Raw genomic sequence first — 9,126 nt, forward strand, 5'->3', positions numbered from 1 at the left:
GTGAGGGGGGATCCTTGCAGGGTTCAGGAATGGAAACATGGTTATAATAAAATCCCAATCCCTTTACACAGAGGCACAGTCTCTTATTCCAAGAATTGATTCTTTCTCTTCCTTTTTTCTTTTGTTAAAAAGCTCTAGTTTGCATTTCAAAAGAAAAACAGTGATGGAAATGATTAGAAGCATCAACATGTAGCTTTGAGAATTTAGACCTTAACTGAAGATACGCTATTTTCTGAACTCTTATATTTATAGCAAAAACTTTTAAAGAGTTATAGAAAACGTTTGATTCTCTATTAATTTTGCAGGAAGGCATTTTTATTGGCGAATCTGTTTTTCCATGCTTTCTTGGGGATTTTTTGAAGCCTCACCAACTTTTACACAGGTTTAAAATGAATTGAACAATATACTCTAAGTAAAATGAACAACCAAGATACTTTGAGAGCGTCCCCTTTATATTAGCTCTTCTCAGTACACTCTGGTCAAAATTCATTTGGCAATAAAGGCTTGCAAACTTTCATCATGTGATTAATGAGGCTGAAATGCCACATAGAGTTACAACCAATACACTTTCAGAACACGTAAACCTTTCTCCGGAAACTCTCAAATCATGTCAACTAGAATTCCACTGCTTCTAATGAAGAAACTTGTGAAATGCTGGTTTTGAATGTGGCTCATTGAATCACTGTGCAGAAGACAATGAACACTATGGTCGCAGCTACTACCCTATTTTAATGATGTACAAATAGGTTATGTGCTAGAAAACACTATAAGGAAGTGTGAGCCAGTTGAAAACCAAAGAAAAGAAACAGTATTGTAAACCACAGTAAACTTGTATAGATACATAGGCACAGAAAACTAAAATTTACATCTATGCAGGCATATCTGAATCCATATATCTTTGGCACTCAGAGCTCCTGGGTCAACAAAGCCAAGGCGAACAATATTTTTTTCATATGCTTTAGGAAGTATCTTGTCCCAATTTAAAAAAAATGCTGTGATCTCCCTTCTAAAAAGTCACTGAGATAAAGACAAATTGGAATCAATTTACAAAGCTACCCAAAATCATAAATAACAGCAGTCCCTGAAACAGAGGTTAAGAATGTCATTAAAAATATAAAAGTGGGTGGAGAGTTTTTTTAGAGTTTTAGAATCTTTTAGAGTTGGAGAGTCTTTGAGAGTTTTTGACTTGAGATTTTAAAACTTTTGAGCAGTGCCTGATTGATACAGAACCCAATCTTAATTTGTATCCAACTGTGTTAACCACTGTATTCACACCTTACAGGGAAAAGTACAAAATTAGTCTATGTCCCCGAATGCCACCATTTACCCCCGGAATACTCCACAGGTGCACACACTTGCACAGACACATACAGGTTACATGTTTTCCCCATGTGCTTCTACTGTTTCTTGCCATTCTCTTAATTTGCTTCTCTTGAAGGGGGGCAGTGACTCAGTGTGTGTGCACTGGGGATCTGGAAGAGCTGGATGGTAAGCCCGGTGGCTGGGGGACTCTGCAGGACCATCTCCCTGGAACTGGGGGGAAAGCCAATTTCTACCCATCCGCTTAGTCGGACTTTCCTCCCAGAACCACTGTCAACAGTTTAGCATGTGTGTATCTGCAGACTTTTGAATATTAACCCTCACCCGCTAGCTGAGATATTTTTTACCTGTACATACATGTAAGATGTAGTACAGTTGCAGAGGAGCACTGTTTCAGGTTTTATCATCAGTGTGTTCGGCAACACCTGCCATTAAATAGTTGCTCATTTAGTAATAGTGTCGTTTGCTAAATGGGATGAGAAACAGAAGTTCAACAGATGACGTGACTTGCCCAGGCTGGTAAGGGATGGAATTGAAAACTCATTTGACCGTACCTAGAAGGTTCTACTTGCATTGTAAAAGAATCATTTGACTGGCACCAAAGAGGCTGGCACTTGGGCAGGCAGCAGAGAGAGAGCCTGAGTGCTGGCGGGAGATGGCATCATGTTCCTCTGTTCCTTGTGCCTGGAGGATCCCCCAAGTCTGAGCTGATGCTGTCTGAACAAGATGGGGACTCCCTCTGGTTTTCCACTTGCCTTATCTTGTTCTTCTGCTAATGGACTGCTTCCTCGTTGTGCTGATGGGGCATTTCTTAGGCAGCCTTCCCTGGCCCTCGTAGCCATTGGCCAGAGAGCCGTGCCCTGTAGGGCTTGTGGACCTAAGGGAGAATGAGGGAGATGCCATCGCTCTCACAAAGCACAGCCTCTGGAGAGGACTTCCACCCGGACTCAGTGGGCTCTGCCCTGGGACAGGCATGGGAGGACGTGACTCTGCCTGGAAGGACGCGACTCTGCCTGGAAAGGAGAGCATGCCATGTTTGCACAAGCAGCTCTAGGTGGCTGAGGTTTGGTGCCTGCTGCTCACCTCTGAGGCATCACCTTGGGTCTGACCTTCTCCTCTCCCACTCAGGCTTCAGGTATCAATGAAAGGGTGCACACAATGGTAAACCATTCTTTTTGCCTCTGGAATTCTGTGATTTAAACTTGCTACACGACAGTTACAACAAAGCAGTCAACATTTATATGTATGATTTTGCTGCCTTTGGAAGGGTATGGATCCACTGAGCTTATTCTCCCTAACGATCCAAGTCTGGCCGGTTTCCTCTTTCTTCTGAGGACCTGGTCTCGTGGAGATGCAAGGTTGGGTCTTTGTCCATTTCTGCACATCTCCTTTCTTCTCCTCTCAGGGGAGGGGACTGGATGTTCTGGAACTTAACACTCAGCACAGGTGCTTTCCTCCAGCAGGGGCAGGCAGGGGGAGTGGTGTATTAGTAGCTTGGCTAGGGGATGGCTGTCATACATCTGTGCCAGGGGAGGAGATCAGGCATGAATAGAATCCTGGGGAAGTCTCAGGACCTGCCTTCCGTCCTCCAATTGTCCTGTAGTGGGTGCAGAGCGAGGTCCCTATGGCATATGAGAGAGAGCTAACTTCTGCCTCCACACTTACGTCTTCTCTCCTCACTTGTCTAAGCACAAGAACTGTAGAGTTTCGCTTATTAGACAAAGCTATTTTTAAGGAGAGCTAGGCAGAGGGAGCGAGCTGCTTCTGAAGGAGTGAGGTCACTGACACTGGGTCAGGGGGTCCCGCCCAGGCATTGTGACCTGAGGGGTAGGTCTGAGGGCTCCACTCAGAGAAGACTAACTGAGGCATCAGGTAGGTGAGACCACTAGCTTCAGAGAGGTCTCATTATTTAATTATCTTATTATATTTCTTCTTATTTCATTAACTTCTGTATTATTGTCATGAACTCCTTTTTTACTTTGATGAACTACTGAAATTAAACGTTTCAGTATTTTTTAAATCTTTTTGAAAGGAAATGCATTTAAAGCTATACATTTTCCTCAGAGTGCTTCTTTGGCTATATTTTACGGGTTTTGATGTATAACGTTCTCAATTACATTCACTTTGAATAGCTTTCAATTTTACCTTAGATTTCTTTTGACACTGTTTTTTATTTTAACATGTTAACTTTACTTTTGGGGAAAGAAGCTACCCTTTTATTCTTTGTATCTGGATTTCGTCTATATATGAGCTTGTTATGATTTGTACACTTTCAAATTAAGATGTTATTGGGAGAAAAGGATACAGTCGATTTTTATAAAATTTCCGCACATTTTTGAAAATGTGCATTGTTTTGGATTGAAACGGTATGTTCATATCTTTATATTTTATATCTCTTGCTGTACAATCACAATTGTTAATTTTATTATTTACATCCTTGCTTTTTTATGTTTTCATTCTTTCAATTTTTAAAATAAGTTGTTGAGGTGCCACCGTGTTTTTGACAATTAGACCAAGGTAAATACTGCACTTTTATATCTTCTCTGGGTTCCTAATAAACTGAGAACAGAGCCAGATGAGTGCCAAGAGCAGGGATGGCTTTATTATGGAGAACTAGTTTTGTGGCTAAGGGCAAATGGAATTGCCCTTTCCTTCTTCATTGAATTGAGGAAACTTGGTCCTGCAGCCTAGGATGACCAAGTTACATAGACACTTAGGAACAAAAGAGTAGAGTGCCAGAGGTAGAAATGTGCAAAGTCCCACAATGATAAGGCACAGACATGTTTTAAAAACAGCAAAGTAAATGAGAACATGCTCTTTCTGCTTGAATGGGGGTGGGGTATCCGGATGTCACTTTCTCCACTTTCCATTGGTCAGATTATTCTCTCTCAGATAGAAAACTGCACATGAAGGAGGGGAAGGAGAAACCAGCCAGGGGCGGGATCAGCTCCCTTACTTCTCTGTAAACATGAGAAACAAGGAGGTAAGCATGCCTCGGTAACAACTTTGTCTATCCTCTGTCTTAATTTTAATCGTGTGTGTGTGTGTGTGTGTGTGTGAGTGAGAGAGAGAGAGAGAGAGAGAAATTTTGTATTAAGGAAACAATATATTTGATCTGACATAATTTGAGAGGTTTTTTTTCTTCCAAAAGGGAAATTTAATAGATTGTAAGCGTACCTCGTTGTTTACAAATTGAAGGTTTGTGACAACCTTGCGCTAAACAAGCCTACTGGCGCCATTTTCCCAACAGCATCTGCTCGCTTCATGTCCCTGGGTCACGTCTTGGTAATGCTCACAACATGACAAACTTTTTCATAGTTATTACATTTGTTACAGTGATATGGTGATCTCTGTTGTTTCCACTGTAATTGTTTGGGAGAACCATGAGCCGCATCAACATAAGATGGCAAACGTCATCGATAAATGTTGGGTGTGCTCTGACTGTTCCACCGACTGTCCTCCCATCTCTCTCTCTCTCTGTCCTCAGGCCTCCCTCTTCCCTGACACACAAAAATCTTGAAATTAGGCCGATTAATCACCATACAATGGCCCTAAGCATTCAAGTGACAGGACGAATCAGTTGCTATAGCAACCTTCATTGTCTTATTCTAAGAAATTGCTCTAGCTACCCAACCTTCAGCAATTACTACCTTGATCAGTCAGCAACTGTCAACATCAAGGCAAGGCCCCAGGCCAGAAAAAAGATTATGACTCCCTGAAAGCTCCGATGATGCTAAGCAATTTTTTTTTTCGGCAATAAAGTATTTATTTCTTTTTTGGAGAAAGAGGGAAGGCGAGCAAGGGAGAGTGGATGAGGGAGAGAAAGAGAGAATCTTAAGCAGTCTCTGCATTTAGTGGAGCCTGACACTGGGGTTGAGCCCACGACCCTGAGATCATGTCCTGGGCTAAAATCAAGAGTCAGATACTCAACAGACTGAGCCACCCAGGTGCTCCAGCAATGGAGTATTTTTATATTAAGATATGTACATTGTGTTTTAGACACGATGCTACTGCATACTTAATAGACGACAGCATAGTACAGCATGAACATAACCTTTACAGGCACTGGGCAACTAAAACGCTCATTTGACCACCTTTATTGTGGCGGTCTGGAACCAAATCTGAGGTACCTCCAAGGTGTACCTGTATATCGGGGGAGAAGCAGTATCATAGTTAAGGGTGCGGGTTCTGGGTTCAAATCCTATCTCTTAAGGTTACTGGAAAAGTAACCATGAGAAAACAACTCTTTTGGGATCTAAAGTTTTTCTTTTTAAAAATTCGTAACTCACAGAAATGTAAACAGATGAAATGATTTCATATGATGAAGCGTTTAGAGGAGTCACTGGCACAGCGTAAATCCTCCATGAGCTATTAGGGTTGTTTTACTCTCTGCTCAAATTTTGTAACATTTCTTAAACTTTAGCTGTTTTTTTTTTTCCATCTCAGAATGGTTTGGTTTGAAAGTTCTACCTTTTTTTTAAGGCTCCCTGTTTTCAATTAATACACATCTGTTTTATATTAAGTATACTGTGAATTTTCCTGTTGATTAAAAAATAATTAGGGGCATCTGGGTGGCTCAGTCGGTTGAGCATCCAGCCTTGGCTCGGGTCATGATCTCACGGTTCCTGAATCTGAGCCCCGCATCGGGCTGTCTGCTATCAGCCCAGAGCCTGCTTCGGATCTTCTGTCCCCCACCTCTCTCTCTGTCCCTCCCCTGCTTGCGTGTGCTCTCTCTATCTCTCTTTCTAAAAATTCAATAAACATTAAACAAAGAATAATTCATCTCAATTCTTTGAGATTTATATTTCGAGATGCTTCGAATACTACCGAAAACAAAACCTTACAGGGAAAGGAGAGAAGATGAGCGACTTAAGTGAAACGACAAAACAACGAATTGCCACAACTTCAACCAGAAGCGACGGGGATCATCTGCCAAACACCCTGCCTTTGGGCCAACGTGAGATGAGACTGTGCAGGCCAAGAAGCTACGCGCACCTCCTGGGACCACAGGCCACACACGAGACCTCCCAATTGTTGTTACCACCCAGAAGTTGCCTTCAGGGCACCTTAGACCAGCCACGGTCTAATCCGTGGATGGTTTAACTATGGAACCACCTGGCCATCGCTGACCTGACTCATCTGCACAGACACTTTGAAATCTGCAGACTCCTGTGAAAGGTCAAGGTTACCTCGTGTTCATTTGCTGCTGATGCATCTGCTAGTGAAATCCTAGGGCTCTATTTCACTGACTTCCCTTTTGGGATGAAAGAAAATCTGGCACGTTGACTTTCTTTTTGACACTTCACTGCAGCAGAACTCTCCCCGGTTGAGATGTGTGTGTAAGGGATCAATTTAATGCATTTCTTTGTCTTTGCACCAAGTGGTTTCTTGGTGCCGCTTTCCTAAGTGGAGTTTCTTCTCGCAGACTGTGGCTTGCAGTTCCAGAGCAGAGATGTTGTTGTTCTCCATGGAAGTGAATTGATGCCCCTCCGGGAGTCTGGATGCTGTCAAGATGAAAAAGGTTCAGTGTTTCTTCCAGAAGCAGTAAATCAGATCCTTTGTGAGTTGTGCACTCAATCTCTTTCTCTTTCTTTCTTTGAGGAGTGGCCAAGCCAGAGTGATGCTTCTGTCTTCGCTCCTTGGAATGAAGGTGGGGAAGGATGCCCGAGTCACCAAGTCCCCTCCTCCAGACCCACAGGCCTGCTGGCTTCCATTTGGCTTACAAGTGCCCAAGTATCCAGAGCTGCCCTTCACTCCCCTCCAGAATCCCTCCCATGCCCTCACATCCTTTCTGGAACAGACTGGCTTCCTCTTGCCTTATCTCCACGTTCCAATGCTTGGGGGTCTTCTCTGTTCCACTTCACTAGGAATGAGTGAGGCCTCATCTGGTGAGCCAGGCCATGCTGATGTACTGCCTTCTTGTGTGTTCTCCCATCTAAGGCAAAATGCCTGGGCTCACCATGGCACTCTTCTTTAGGAGGGCCTTCCAATGTCTTTGGGAGGCCTGGCAGCAAGAGTTACATCGGTGTTAACTTCAGCAATGAAATTAACAGTGATGAAGGTGTAATCGTCTTCATTCGGAAGTTAATTGTGTAAATATCAGTGAATGTTTTGGAGTTCGGGTGCCTGGTAACTTCAGTGAGAGCCAGCGTCCCCATACATTGCTACAAAGTCCATCTTGGCCTACATGAATGGAGAGATGGAGTGCGGATCAGAGGAGCTAACTCTGCTGTCCTCTGTGCTGGCTTCTTGGTCCGGAACCTCATAATTCACCTGTCCATTGCATTATAGAAAGAACCTTGAAAACGAATCCAAGAGACAGTGATGAACATTTTGAGGAATCTAGAAACCATGCTGTACGGAGGTGAGTGGAAAAACTGTCTAATGCAAACAGGCTGCTTATCTGGGGGGGGGGGGGGAAGAAAAAGAAGACTTGGGTGGAAAAAGATTGCTGTCTCCAGATGTGTAAAGAAGTACAACATAGTAGAGAAAACAAACCAGTTCTGTGTAATCACCATAGGGTAGAACTTTGATCTTTAGGTGGAAGTTGGAGGGGACAGATTTCATTTGATTCTATTTTAACAGCCTCGGGGCAGCCATAGGGGCAAGCGGTCACCATGTGACCCGGATGCCCAAGCCAGGGCTGGCTCCCCTTCTCCGGGACCTGGGTGGGTAAGCTCTGGGTCTCTTGCCTCTGAGCACAAGTGGCTTTATGGTTATCGGAGCAAAGGCGATCGCGTCTCTTCTGTGGCTCCTCTCATGGGGGAGAGCAGCGGGACCTCGCTGTGCTCGTGGAGGGTGCCGGGCCTGACTGAGGCCTGCAGGGGATGTTTTCTCAGCTTTAAGTCTCGAGCTGATGAACCGGGCCTGGAGTTTCACCTGCCACCCCTCCCCACTCCTAACATCTGAAAGAAAGCCTGCAACCCGGGCTCAGACAGCCCCATCTGCGCCCTGAAGACAAGGCGGAGGGTGACCCATGTTGGCCTGAGGATGAAAGGCAGGGGCTGGAGCTCTGGGTTGGGGCTGGGCTGTAGACATGCTGCGCGGGGCTCTCTCTTTCCGGGTGTTCTTCCCTGTTTGTGAAATCCATTCCCATGAACGTTTCAGGCGCTGCCCTTCTCGGAAGGTTAAAAGCTAAGCCGGCTCTGTAGGAAGCAGTTCCAGTGTTTAGCCAAGTCTGGTGGAGTCATTTGCCCTGCCTCCGTGCAGTGAGCTTGAGTCGGCACTTTTCCACTCTGCGGATGGGAAGCTTGGCAGTAAACTGGCAGACTAGACTGATGGCACCGAGCAGGGCTTTGGAGGCTGACGTTCACACCACAGCATCTTCAGGACCCACAGCCTTTTCATGCAGATACGCAGGAATAAGACTCCTTCCCGTGCCTTACCCGGCAGATTCTACAGGAAAGAGAAAAGCAGAAGGAAAGGAACACTGGTGTTGAATTTACTAAGAAAAGCAAGTTCCAGTGGAATCCTGAAGTTGGTCCTCATTCTTCCCGTTAATCTACGCTTTTATTTTGCTTACATTTTAAAACTTCTATCTTGATATAATTTTTACGTACAAAGAATGGCGCAAAAAGAGTGCAAAGCCTTTCTGTGTACCTTTTGCCCAAATTTCTCAGATGTTAGAGTCTCACATAACATGAGACCAATGACCAAAGTCAGGAGATTAACTCGATGTGATGCTAGTCTAATCTATAAGCCTTATGCGGATTTTACCAGTTTTCCCACAAATGTCCCTTTTCTGGTCCAGGTCCCAAATCAGCCTCATATGTTGGATTCAGATGTATTCTGAACCATCTGACTATT

General features: G+C 44.2%; 1 long non-coding RNA gene across 4 annotated transcripts; it reads left to right on the forward strand.

The window, feature by feature from the left end:
* Nucleotides 1–3,727: 3,727 nt before the first annotated feature.
* On the forward strand, nucleotides 3,728–8,789 carry LOC122202371. 4 transcript variants are annotated; one of them, XR_006194619.1, is made up of 6 exons: nucleotides 3,728–4,303; nucleotides 6,167–6,659; nucleotides 6,746–6,841; nucleotides 6,922–6,970; nucleotides 7,612–7,684; nucleotides 8,428–8,789. It is a non-coding gene; the product is annotated as an uncharacterized LOC122202371 (long non-coding RNA). The 4 variants fall into 4 exon arrangements; XR_006194618.1 differs by having other exon boundaries at nucleotides 6,118–6,659; nucleotides 6,922–7,684; XR_006194617.1 differs by having other exon boundaries at nucleotides 6,922–7,684.
* Nucleotides 8,790–9,126: the final 337 nt, after the last annotated feature.

The sequence above is a fragment of the Panthera leo genome, chromosome D2 (genome assembly GCF_018350215.1).
Source record: "Panthera leo isolate Ple1 chromosome D2, P.leo_Ple1_pat1.1, whole genome shotgun sequence".
Taxonomy (NCBI): domain Eukaryota; kingdom Metazoa; phylum Chordata; class Mammalia; order Carnivora; family Felidae; genus Panthera; species Panthera leo.